The sequence below is a fragment of the Canis aureus genome, chromosome X (assembly GCF_053574225.1).
Source record: "Canis aureus isolate CA01 chromosome X, VMU_Caureus_v.1.0, whole genome shotgun sequence".
Taxonomy (NCBI): Eukaryota; Metazoa; Chordata; class Mammalia; order Carnivora; family Canidae; genus Canis; species Canis aureus.
The window spans coordinates 85044989-85059013 of record NC_135649.1 but is presented as its reverse complement, the minus strand read 5'-3'; the positions used below and the strand labels follow the sequence as shown (position 1 = coordinate 85059013).

General features: G+C 38.3%; 1 long non-coding RNA gene across 1 annotated transcript in view; it reads right to left on the bottom strand.

The window, feature by feature from the left end:
* Positions 1-1858: 1858 nt before the first annotated feature.
* LOC144309184 (uncharacterized) overlaps positions 1859-14025 on the bottom strand; it is an 89555-nt gene continuing 77388 nt past the window's right edge. The window contains exon 5 of the long non-coding RNA XR_013375268.1: positions 1859-2055. This is a non-coding gene — a long non-coding RNA (uncharacterized LOC144309184). The remainder of the gene's footprint in view (positions 2056-14025) is intronic.

The following is a 14025-nucleotide window of genomic DNA, read 5'->3' as shown; positions in this document are numbered from 1 at the left end:
CCTTCCAGTTTCATATGAACTCATAATACTGGACTCTATGACACCTTTGTCTCTGCTAACTGTGGTTTAGGTCAATGTAATGGGCCTGTATGTCAGGCTTCTTAAATAAGAACCTTAGGATAAGGGTTTTCAATATGTAAGGGATTGCTAAAATCAATACTATTTGCCTGTAATATTCTCTTACTGTGTGTCTTCAAGACTGTTCTCTTACTCTAGACACTATTCCACATCCTTTTTGAAGAGATTGGTGTTCTCACTGTTAGGTTTCCATCGGGTTAGGCAGGCATGGATGACCTGCTAACTGAGTATGTCAGCATGGTGACAAAGACTCTTTCCTTTAGCTTTGGAATCCTCCTCAAAGCCCTGGAGAAAAATTAGATCCTATTTGAAATGAAGGACTTTCTTAAAAAACTCATTCACTCCCAGAAAACATAACTTGGTCTTTTGTTCTTCATTATAAAAATCTCCTAAAATAGCAGTTGAGAATACGAGTATTTGGCCAGGCACTATTTTATTTGTCCCTCCATCTCTGGCACTTAGTGTAGTGCCTGGCCCATAGTACACACTTAACAAATATTTATGGAAGACAAGAAAGACGAGGTGAATTTAAACCTGGGAGCTGAGCCCAGTTTTTAATTTTATATTTTAGAATTATTTGTTGGCTTCATGAATGTGTGATCCCTTCAACACAGTTGCAAGAAGATACTGCTCACAGGGACAAAATTCTGAGTCTCAGGGGTATTCTTCCAGGGGTTTGGCCAGAAGTGTGCTTCACAGAAGAAGAGTCTACCAGAGATCTCTGCCTAAAATTTACAAGAGGGGAGGAGGTTTTTATTCATTCTTCAGTTCTATAGGTATTTGATGTAGTTCCAAAGATGAGAAAAAGTAATGTACCCCCATAAGACAGGAACAGAGGCTCAAAGAAAGAGGACATTGAAATTAACAGTGGGCCTGCATTTTTTAAAAGTGGAATTGCTTTACATACTATGAAAATAATGGAGATTGGTATTAAGAAATTTACTATTCTTTCCTATCCCTCCCAAACCTGGATCTTACAAAAGTTATAGGATTGATATTCCCACCGCTTACCGTCAAAAACAGCATCACATCACTCAGACACATCACTTAGAAATTGTAATTCATGGAGTGAGGATTCAGGAATAAATTTGGTGGCAATTCACATCAAGTTCCTACTGTGAGAACTTTCTATCTTATAGTCTTTCTTATCTGAAATAGTTTTCCTGCACCTTTCTACCTCATTGCTTCCTATTTTAAAATTAATCTTTTGTTCTGGGGCTGCACTTTGTAATTTCTTTTGTCCTCTATTATTATTTACCATTTTAAATCTGTGTGGCTTGAGGGATAGTCTATTTGAAAGTTGTTAGCAAAAAGTTTTATGGCCAAAGCATCACATTCTTGGTAGCAAAGCAACCTGTGCTACGTACCCAACTGATTGTACAACATTCCCAGAATTCTGTTCAGAACTCCTAGGAATGTGGTCTTTAAAAAAAAGATTTATTCATTTATTTGAGAGAGAGCGAAGGAAGGAGCAGAGGGAGAGAATCTTTAAGCAAACTCCCCACTAGGCATGGAGCCCTACTGGGGCTCAATCCCATAACCCATGAGATCATGACCTGAGCCCAACCCAAGGTGCTTAACCAACTGAGCCACCAAGGCACCCCAGAAATGTGGTCCTAAGGACTTAGCAGGGGCCTTTACACTGTGAAGATAGAAAGCCCTGAGAATGAAAAAGCAAACAGAAACTTATGGGTATGAGATATGCACCTATAGATGTGAGGATACTATAGTTTATTATTGAGGATTACAAAGTACCAAATAGAGGGAGCCCACTAGCACACTGCTTTTCAAACTTTAATGTGTATATTAATCACCAGGGCATTTTGTTAAATGTATATTTTAATTCAGTAGAACTGGAGTTAGGCCTGAGAGTCTGCATTTCTAACACACTCCCAGGTGATGCTAATGCTGACTATCCATGGACCACACTCTGAGGAGAATAGTCTTCTTATGATTTATTTATTTACATCTTCTTTGCTGCAAAAAAAATGTTACCATTTATTAAGTCAGAGTGATAAAACAAGATAAAAAAATAAGTGAAGAAATTAAGGTTAAGGTGAGGGGAGTAGGAAAGGAAGAAAGCAGTCTGGAAGGATCAGTTGATGTAGGAAATGCAAACCATCATGCCCTGAACAATTGCTAGAGAAGGGAAAGCATTTCTGTGCTTTTTACTGTTCAGAGCAAAATGAGAAACTTGACAAATCTTAACAGTGTTTGTGAGATAAAACCTTCCCAGTGCTCAGCAGAAGCAAGTGGCACTGAGCACCAGGGGCTTCATTTCCTGTGGGTAACCAGGCAAGAGGCCCCAGGTGAAGCAGTGAGCAACATTCTTCAATGTGTTCCAAGAGGAAATAGAATGGTTAACTCTTAGTTTTATTTTTTTAAATAACGTATGCATCTGTGTAGGTCAGTGGCATAGTGCCAACATGTAGATTTATGACTCTCTGATGCTCTAGCTTGTCTCAAGGATAAGATTTAGGATCTCTAGGATGGAAAGACTGCATATCCTTCAGTATGGATTATTTATTTAGAGATAAATCATATATATGTACCCAGCTTAGGAAGTTTGTGTAATAGGATACATAAAAGGATATGGAACGATTTTGTCCAAAGCTGAGCACAAGTCCTCCACTAGGCACAGTCCCCTGAGATTTGCTAAGATGTAGACTAACTCATCCTCCAATTACTCACCCTATCACCAATCTTCAGAATATATATGAGGAGGCTAGATAGTCACTAATGTGATCTTTGAAGGAAATTCACAGAAAAAAAGGATGTGGCATTTTCCTCCTCCTCTAGGGAAGGATGGGGATTTTCTCCCACCCAGTCAAATTTGGAATCTTAAAGCACTTGATGAGGGATTGCTTCCTAAAAGAAGAGCCCAAGATTCTTACAGATATGCCTAAAGCTGTTTCTTGAGTGTTTTAGTCAGTGACACACTAATAAGTGTTTAACAACCTGCTCTCTGAAAAGGGAGTGAAGGTGGAGGAAGCCCTGATTTGTAGCATTTGCTGATTTCTGTGGTGTAAATATTCCCATCAAGCTTGAGGTTACTGATGTAAAGTTGTGAAGAAATGTGTACAAATGTCAGCTTCAGAACATCACCAATTTTAGGTAAACCCCACATTACTACAATAACAGCCCCCAAATGTGTTTTGTAGACACCTCCCACATTAACTTGGAGTTCGATCATCTGACTTGCTTTCAGCCATGGGAAATCAGCAAGTATAACAGAAGCAGAGGCTTAGAACATGCTTGTGCTTTGGGGCTTTCCCTCTTGGAATGCTTCATCATATTAGGAAACCTGGGATAGCCTGCTGGAGACTGAAAGATCACTCAGAGAAATGTAGCCCAGCCAACACCCAACACAAACTGCAAGACATGTGAGTGAGGTTACCTTAGACCAGCCAGCCCTGACCAAGCCACCAGATGATCATAGCTATATGTGTCACCACAAGGAAGACCAGCAGAAAAACCATCCATCTGAGCCCATCCCAAATTACTGACCCATAGAATTTTGAGCAAACAAAGTGGTTGTTGTTTTAATCTGCTAAGTTTTGGAGTGTTTTAGCGTGCTAAGTTTGTATGGAACAATAGATAACTGACACAGTCCATATATGTCCTCTGAAGTTTAGGGCACACAGGAGTATTGGTGTTGGTAGAGTAGCTTACGATGGCATGGCATGGAGAGAAGGGTCAGTATTGGGTGAAACCATTCTGCCACCTCTTGGTGAGCAAGGTCAAGTCTTTGCCATGAAGGGGATCCTTGAAAGGACTCCACCCAAAAAGGCTACCTGTTGGGACAAAAAAGACCCCACAAGAATAGAGATTATGGGAAGTCCCCTAGAAGCAGGAGATGAAGGGGTATTATTAAGAGAGGTCTGCCGGAAAGCTTATTGCCCACATCTGAAGGAAAGTATAGTGAGGCAGCTTCTGCCAATGCACTTCATAGAAGACTTAGGGTTTGGATGCCTACCAAGATAAAAGGGTATTCAGCAGTCAAGAGAAACATAAACAGTACCAACTCCAAGCTCTCTTTTCTCCATTCCTTCTTTAGAGGAGCCTCCGTGGGAGTAGAATAAGGAGTAAAATAGAGGAAAGCTGTTTCCTGTTTGTATTGTACCATAACTTGAAAAACTTACATTTGCATTTAAAGACCTCTTAAATAATATTCTATGCATAATGAGTGGCTTATAGAACTCAATAAAAATTAAATATTATCATATTCATTCGTTCAATAAATATGGATGCAGGATTACTTTTGCCAGGCAAGTTGTAAGATCTAAGAATTGAGCAATAAACAATATAAAGTTCTTAACCTTCATAGAGCTTACATTCTAGTGTGGAGACAGGTAAAAAAGATAAATACATAATTAAGTATCAGTGGGAAGTGCTCAAATGAGAATTGACATGTATTTTTGGTATCATTCCAGTGAGTGAGAGTGTCACCTCATTACTTTTGGGTGGGTATGATAGTTCAGGTTCTCCACTCAACTTCTATTAGCACTTTGATGAAAGGGGCTTTTAGTCATTCCTTCTTGGCAGTTGAGGGCCAAAATTGTACATGAGGAGAGGACAGCAAGGGGGTAATGGAGGATAGAGATGCTATCTATCCTTCATTATTACGTCCTAACACTTCCCAAGCAACCGGTGAAATTCTCAATATGTAGTTACTTAACACAACTTAAATACTCAACACCAGTACAGAGGATAAGTAATTGTGATATATTTATAGAATGGAATGCTATGCATTAATGGCCATAAATGAATGGTATCGTGCATAAAGATGGATGAACTTCAAGAATGTAATATGACAAATAAAAAGCAACTCACAAAAGAAAACATACACTGTGTTAATAATTATATAAAGCTTGAAAACAGACAAAACTAAGCAAGATATTTTCTTAGGGTTACCTGAATGGGTGCAAATGAAAAACTGTAATGAATAATGAGGATCGTTCTTGAGTGAGTGGGGTGTGACTAGGGAGAGGTATACAGAAGCCTTCAAAAATATCAGTAATTTCCAGCTTAAACTTTGATCTGTGTCAAAATCAGGAAAAAAAACTCGCTGGAAGTCTGAGTCTTATTCTACTTTCATGAATTTGAACCTCTTTCTCCTCTATTAATTAGCTCTCCAATTGACTCTGATAGACAGTAAGTTTTGAGAACCAAGGTTCTCTTAAGCGAGGTAGTGTGTAACCAGAAATTGACTTTGTAATTATCATTTAGCTATTTATGTACATTAAATATATTCTTTATATGTATAAAACATTCCATTTAAAACTTTTGTGTAATTGCCTTGACAGCCTTGTCCCTACTTTCTAAGCCTGAAAACTCCAGCAGTCCAAGACTCTTAACCACGACTGGACAGACCTCAAGATACTTTATGGGGGAGTCTAGATTCAGAAATTGGATTGTTCAGTCTAGTTTGAATCAAAATCCCAAGCTTGATTTGGCATTAAACTATATTTCTCTCTTACTTTATACCTGATTCAGACTAAAAGTAAAAGAAGTGTGGTTGATGTGGTTGACTTCTTTTTCTCCCCTTAAATTCCCCTCCACCAGCTGCTGTAGTCAAAGCTACCACCATGATTCATCACCACTACTACTATTATGATATTCTATTAACTGTTCTATCTTTTCTCACTTTTGCTTTTCCCTACAACCCATTCTCGACACAGCAGCCTGAATAACATTTGTTTTATTTTTTTTAGTTTAATTTATTTAGGCTTATAGAAAAGTTGTGTAAATAGTACAAGAGACGGAAGCTTGAGTGGCTCAGTGGTTGAGCATCTGCCTTTGGCTCAGGTCGTGAGCCTGAGGTCTTGGGATCAAGTCCCATATCAGGCTCCCTGGAGGGAGCCTGCTTCTCCCTCTGCCTGTGTCTCTGCCTCTCTCTATTTGTGTCTCTCATGAATAAATAAATGAAATCTTTTTTAAAAAATAGTACAAGAGAGTTCCCTTATATCCCTCACTCAGGTTCCCCTGATGTTAGCATCTTACATAACCATGGTACACTTATTAAAACCAGGAAATTCACGTTGGTACAATATTATTAACTGAACTACATGCCTTATTCTAATTTTAGCAATTTTCCCACTGTCCTCTTCTGTTTCAGGATCCTATGTAGGATCTCACATAGCATTTAGTTGTTGGTCCTGCTTAATCTCCTCCCATCTATAAAAGTTCCTCACTCTTTCCTTATCTTTTAATGACCTCGTCACATTTGAAGAGTATTAATCAGTGATTTTGTCTAATGTCCCCTGGTTTAGGTTTTTCTGATGTCTCTTAATGATTGGAGTGAGGCATTTTGGTATGCCTAATTTAAAGATTTTCAGAGGTCTCCAGTACACTACAAATAAAATCAAATATCATGAACCAAATCTGGCATTATCTGGCTCTTCATTTTTGCTCTCGATTTACCTTAAATCACTTTGGCCTAGCCACAGTGGGTACTGTAGCTTGAATTGCCCAGGAAGCACACTGTGAGATGGAGTTCACTGCAAGGGATGTTTATTAGGCAGAGCCCTGGGGACTAACCCTTATGGAGGGAATGGGAGAAAGGGTAGTAGGCAAATGGGGAAATTGAGCTGCAGTGCTGGCACAGTGACTCACTTAACTGATCTTACATAAAGCCCTGGGGCTAGGAATGGCCTTTCAGATTTGTCCCCCATTTGCAGTAACATGGCCAAGCCTTATACTTCCCACTGAACTGATCCCTGGAAAGGGTGTGACCTTAGTGCCATTGCACCTGAAGGTCCGACACTGAAAGTCTTCTGCCCTTAGCATTCCCAGCAGTTGGGACAGTAAGCCGTTCAGTGAAGGAAGATCTAGGTGATACATGACTGTGTTCCACCAAACTTTTTCATTTCTAGGTCATTTTCCCTTTAGAAGACTTCATGCACTTGTCCATCTAGCTGTTATGCCTTCCTCTGGTTGTTTGCATAGATGATTCATCCTCATCCTTCAGAAATGAGCTAAATTATCAGTGCCACAGTGAGGCCTTCCTGGTTTCCTTCTTCCTATTTCATGATTTATGATTACATATCTGTTTATTAATTTACTGCCTCCTGATGGGGCTGAGAGCTCCATAAAGGCAGGAAGCACATAAATTTGGCTCACCTCTGTTTACCACTGCTTAACTTGGGGCCCAGCCCATAGCAAGCCCTCAATAAATTGTCTAAAATGAATGAATAACAGGATGAATGGATGAAATAAAATAAATCTGGGTTTGTTAGAACTTCAGAGTATGGCAAATAGTCCCAGACAACCAGGAAGTGACCTAGGGTGTGTAGTGTACTGCAATCTCCCTAAGTAAAGGGTTCAGGAGGTGGAAAATGCATTGAGAAACTCAGAAGTCAAGTTGAGTCCAATCTGTTGTCGATGATGAGTTTTAGTGTACTCAGGCTGCCATAACACAATACAATTGATGGTGTGGCTTAAACAACAAAAACATGTTTTCTCACAGTTCTGGAGGTTGAGAGTTCAAGATCTAGGTGACAGTATGCTTAGGTGCTAGTGAGAGCCCTTCACCTGGCTTCTAGACAACTGCCTTCTTGCTTGGTCTGCTGGCTTATCTTCACATGGTGGAGAGAGGGCAAACGAACTCTCTGTTTCTTCTTATAAGGGCACTAATCCCATCATGGGGGCCCACCCTTATGATCTCATGATTAAGAAACCTAATTACTTTCCAAAGTCTCTACCTCCAATACCATCACACTGAGGGTGGAGGGCTTCAACACAGGAATTTGGGGTATGCAATTCAGTCCATAGCAAGATGTAATGCATTTTATATTGTTTGTTTAAAAGACTATTAACTTACACAATTTTGCATTGAGTTTGTGTAAAAGACTAAATATATTAGCTCATTACCTTTTCTTTTTTTTTTCTCATTACCTTTTCTAAAGCATATGGTTAGACCTCAAGGAATAACATCACCACATATTAAGTTTGAAATACTATGGATATACTCCTTTGGGCAAAATGATAAATGAATATGAGCAACTTACCAATCTTTGAAATATCAATTTTCAAGTGTTCATGTGCATTAAAGTCTCCTGAGGATCTAGTTAAAATAGATTCCTGGGTTCCAGATCTGGTACTTTTGTCATTTAAACCAGAGTGCCAGGTGATCTGGGTACAGATTGGTGAGGGCAACAGTTTGGGGAACACCTGAGTGGTTAACAATCCCTTAGTTCTTCTCAAACTGAATTCAACTTTCTGTTGCTTCCAACCTTGGCCTGACTGCAAGGGCACTGCAGGATTTACAGGGGATCTGGTCCATGTCTGTGGCTATGCCAGGTGTTTAAGTAACAGGGGAAAAGGAAAGGTGCTCCTAATAGCCAACAGTCCTCTACTCCCATTACACAAGCTGTGCACACCACACGCACACATGCACACACAACAAGAGAGAAATGGTGCAAAAGGATATAATTGGGGTTGGGGAGAGTTGGTGGTTAGGTCTGGGAGAGTCAGGAGGTGGGTGCGGCCTGATGCAGCATCATCACTAGGTGAATAAGCATAATGACTTACATACACACACAAAAAATGTTTAAATCTTTTTTATTTTATTTTTTAATATTTTATTTATTTATTCATGAGGGACACAGAGAGAGAGAGGCAGAAACATAGGCAGAGGGAGAAGCAGGCTTCATGCAGAGAGCCCGATGTGGGACTCGATCCCAGACCCCAGGATCACGTCCTGGGCCAAAGGCAGGCGCCCAACCGCCAAGCCACCCAGGCGTCCCTAAACCTTCTTTAAATCAAACTTTTAAAACAGGTTTAGGTCCACAGAAAAATTGAGGTGAAGTTGGACATTTTCCATGTACCCTCTGCCTTGCCCCTACACATACATAGCCTCCCCCATTATTATTATTATTTTTTTTTTAGCCTCCCCCATTATCAACATCCTCCACCAGGGTGATATATTTGTTACAACTAATGAACCTACATTGACACATCACAATCACTCAAAGTCTATAGTTTACCTTATGATTCACTCTTGGTATTATACATTGTATGGGTTTGGACAAATACATAATGACATCTATCCATTGTTATAGTATCACACAGAGTTTATTTATCTCTGTCTCACCCCTAAAGTCTGGCAACCACTGATCTTTATACTGTCTCCATAGTTTTGCCTTTTCCAGAACGGTGTATAGTTAGAATCAGACAGTAGGTAGCCTTTTCAGACTGGCTTCTTTCACTTATTAACAGGCATTTAAGTTTCCTCCATATCTTTTCATGGCTTGATAGCTCATTTCTTCTTAGCACTGCATCATATTCCATTGTCTGGATGGACCACAGATTATTTATCCATTCACCTACTGAAGGACATCTTGGTTGCTGCCAAATTTTGGCAATTATGAATAAAGCTGCTATAAACATCTATGTGCAGGTTTTCATGAAAACATAGGTTTTTGACTCCTTTGGGTAAGTACCAAGGAGTGCAGTTGCTGGATTGTATAGTTAAGAGAATATTTGGTTTTGTAAGAAACTACCAAACTGTCTTCCAAAGTGGTTATACCACTTTGCATTCTCGTGAACAATGAATAAGTGTTCCTGTTGCTCCACATCCTCACCAGCATTTAGTATTATTAATGTTCCTCATTTTTATATTCTTAAAGGTATGTAGTAGTATCTCTGCTGTTGCTTTAATTTACATTTCCCTGATGATATATGATGCGGAATATATTTTCGTATGCTTGTTTGCAGGACGCCTGGGTGGCTCAGCAGTTGAGCGTCTGCCTTTGGCTCAGGATGTGATCTCAGGGTCCTGGAATCAAGTCCTGCATTGGACTCCCCGGGGGGGGCTGCTTCTCCCTCTGCCTATATCTCTGCCTTTCTCTATGTCCCTCATGAATAAATAAATAAATCTAAAAAGAAACAAATAAAAAACCCAAATCATATGCTTGTTTGCCATCTGCATATTCTTTTGGTAGTGTCTATAAAAATCTTTTACCCATTTTTAATTGTTTTTTATTGAATTTTAAGAGACCATTGTATATTTTGGATAACAGTCCTTTATCAGAAGTGTCTTTTTAAAAATATTTTCTCCTACTCTATGGCTTCTCTTTTCATTTTCTTGGCATTGACTTTTGCTGAGCAGAATTTATTTTATTTTTTTTATTTAATATTTATTTATTTATGTTGGTTTTAGCTTGTTAAAAACATCTTTATTCCAAGTGTTCTTTAACACTTCACTACACGCATTACTGAGTGAGGATCACTTCTATTCACTGAAATAACACTATGCTGAACACAGTTTAAAAGTATGTTCATTTTAAAATCTTCAATAAAATAGTTTTTGCACTTCACTATATATATTAAAGAATGGGTATGAGTTCCATTCTTTGAAATAACACTGTTCTGAAGGCAGAACATCTCTTTTACAAGCGTCTTTTACATCAGAAGACATCTCTTTTACAAGCGTTTTTAGACACTTCTCTACATGCATTACAGAATGTGTATCTCTTCCATTCACTGATATAATACTGTTCTGAAGTTTGCAAGTAGCTTGTTATAAATATTTTATTACAAGTATCTTCCTTTACAGTTTTATTGAGAAGAATTGGCATACGTTATCGTGTAAATTTAAGACACACAGCACGATGGTTTGATTTGCATATATTGTGAAATGATTACCATAATAGCTTCAGCTAACATCCATCTTCTAATATAGATACAATGAAAAGAAAAAAAAGGAAAATATTTTCTCCTTGTGTTGAGAACTCTTAAGATTTACTCTCATAACAACTGTCCTATATATTACACAGTAGGGTTAGCTAAGTCATTATGTTGTATGCTACATCCCTAGTACTTATTTATCTTGTAACTGGAGGTTTGTACCTTTTGACTAGCTTCTCCACTTTCCCCCACCTTCTACCTCTGGTAACTATAATTCTGGTCTTTTTTTCTATGAGTTTGGGTTTTTGTTTTTTCCACACATAAGTGATATCATGCAGTGTTTGTCTTTCTCTGTCACTTAGCATAATGCCTTCAAAGTCTATCCATGTTGTTGCACATGGTAGGATGTTTCTCATTGTAATGGCTGAATAATATTCCACAATATATATATACCACAATTTCTTTATCCCTTTATGCATTCATGGATGCTTAGATTGTTTCTATGTCTTGGCTACTATAAATAATGCTGCAATGAATAAGAGGGTACAGATACCTTTATTGAGTTAGTGTTTTTATTTCCTTTGGATATATTTCCAGAAGTAGAATTGCTGAATCATATGGTAGTTCTATTTTTAATTTTTTGATTGTACTTTTTTCCACAGTGGCTGCACCAATTTGCATTCCCACCAACAGTTCAAAAGGGTTCCCTTTCCCCCACATCCATACCAGCATTTGTTATCTCTTATCTGATGATAAGATAGATGATGACCATTCTAACTGGCATGAGACGATTTCTCATTGTGGTTTTAATTTACATTTCCCTAATGACTAGTGATGTTGAGCATCTTTTCATATACCTGTTGGTCTTTTACATATCTTCTTTGGAAAAATGTCCATTCAGGGTAATTTGCCCGTATTTTTATTTTTATTTTTTTTAATTTATTTTTTATTGGTGTTCAATTTACTAACATACAGAATAACCCCCAGTGCCCGTCACCCATTCACTCCCACCCCCCGCCCTCCTCCCCTTCTACCACCCCTAGTTCATTTCCCAGAGTTAGCAGTCTTTACGTTCTGTCTCCCTTTCTGATATTTCCCACACATTTCTTCTCCCTTCCCTTATATTCCCTTTCACTATTATTTATATTCCCCAAATGAATGAGAACATATAATGTTTGTCCTTCTCCGACTGACTTACTTCACTCAGCATAATACCCTCCAGTTCCATCCACGTTGAAGCAAATGGTGGGTATTTGTCATTTCTAATAGCTGAGTAATATTCCATTGTATACATAAACCACATCTTCTTTATCCATTCATCTTTCGTTGGACACCGAGGCTCCTTCCACAGTTTGGCTATCGTGGCCATTGCTGCTATAAACATCGGGGTGCAGGTGTCCCGGCGTTTCATTGCATTTGTATCTTTGGGGTAAATCCCCAACAGTGCAATTGCTGGGTCGTAGGGCAGGTCTATTTTTAACTGTTTGAGGAACCTGCCCGTATTTTTTTTTTAATTTTTATTTATTTATGATAGTAACACGGAGAGGGAGAGAGAGGCAGAGACACAGGCAGAGGGAGAAGCAGGCTCCATGCACCGGGAGCCCGACGTGGGATTCGATCCCGGGTCTCCAGGATCGCACCCTGGGCCAAAGACAGGCGCCAAACCGCTACGCCACCCAGGGATCCCCTTGCCCGTATTTTTAAAGTGGGTTTTTGTTGCTGTTGTTGCTGTTGTTGTTGTTATCTTATTTGCTATCAGGTTGAGTTCTATTTTTTAAATTTTTTATTTTTGTTTTATTTATTTTTTTTTTAGTTTTTTTACATTTTTTAAATTTGAGTTGACATACAATGTTACACTAGTTTCAAGTACACAACATAATGTTTCAACAACTCTATACATTTATGCTATGTTCACCACAAGTGTAGCTACCATATGTCAGCATACAACACTATTACAATACCATTGTAATATTCCCTATGCTGCACCTTTTGTTCCCATGACTTATTTATTCCATAACTAGAAGCCTGTGTCTCTCACTCCCCCTTCACTCATTTTCCTATCTCTCCTCTCCCTCCCCTGTTGCAATCACCAGTTTGTTTTCTGTATCTATAGCTCTAATTCAGCTTGTTTGTTTGTTCATTTGTTGTTTCTTACATTCTACATATAAGTGAAACTGTATTGTATTTGTCTTTTTCTATCTGTACATATTTCACTTAGCTTCTGGGTCCATCCAGGTTGTTGCAAATGGCAATATCTTATCTTTTTTTTAAATGGCTGAGTAATATTTGATTGTATAAAATAGACACACAAATCAATGGAACAGAATAGAGAGCCAGGGATAAACCCATGCATATATGGTCAATGAATCTGTAAATGGTGAGTCCTTTCAATAAATGGTGTTAGGAAAACTGGAGAGCTACAATAAAAAGAATGATACTGAACCACTTTCTTTTTTAAAAAAAAGATTTTATTTATTTATCCATGAGAGACACAGAGAGAGATGCAAAGACACATACAGAGGGAGAAGCAGGTTCCTCGCAAGGAGCCTGATGTGGGACTCGATCCTCCAACTCCAAGATCATGCCCTGAGCCAATGGCAGAGCTCAATCACTGAGCCACCCAGGCATCCTCTGAACCACTTTCTTACACCATACACAAAAATAAACTCAAAATGAGTTAGAGATCTAAATGTGAGACCTGAAACCATAAATCTCCTAGAGGAGAGCACAGGCAATAATATCTTCGACATCAGCTATGGCAACCTCTTTCTAGATATGTCTCTTAAAGCAAGGGAAACAAAAGCCAAAGTAAGTAATTGGAACTACATCAAAATAAAAAGCTTTTGTGCAGCAAAGGAAATCATCAACAAAACGAAAAAGACAACCTACTGAATGGAAAACAATGTTTGCAAATGATGTATCTGATACGGGGTTAATATCCAAAATATATAAAGAACTTATGCAACTCAACATCAGAAAAACAAATAATCCAATTAAAAATGGACTTGAATAGACATTTTTCCAAAGAAGACACACAGATGGCTAACAAACACATGAAAGGATACTCAATCACTAATCATCAGGGAAATGCAAGTCAAAACCACAATGACTTGGAAATCTTAAATATTTTAGATATTAACCCCTTATCTGATATATGGTTTGCAAATACTTTTCCCATTTTGTAGGTTGTATTTTCATTTTGCTGATGGTTTCTTTTGCTGTGTAGAAGTTTTTAGTTTGATGTACTCCCACTGATTTATTTTTTTAATTTTTATTTTTAATATTTTTTGTTTTTATTATTTCTTTATTTTATGTTTT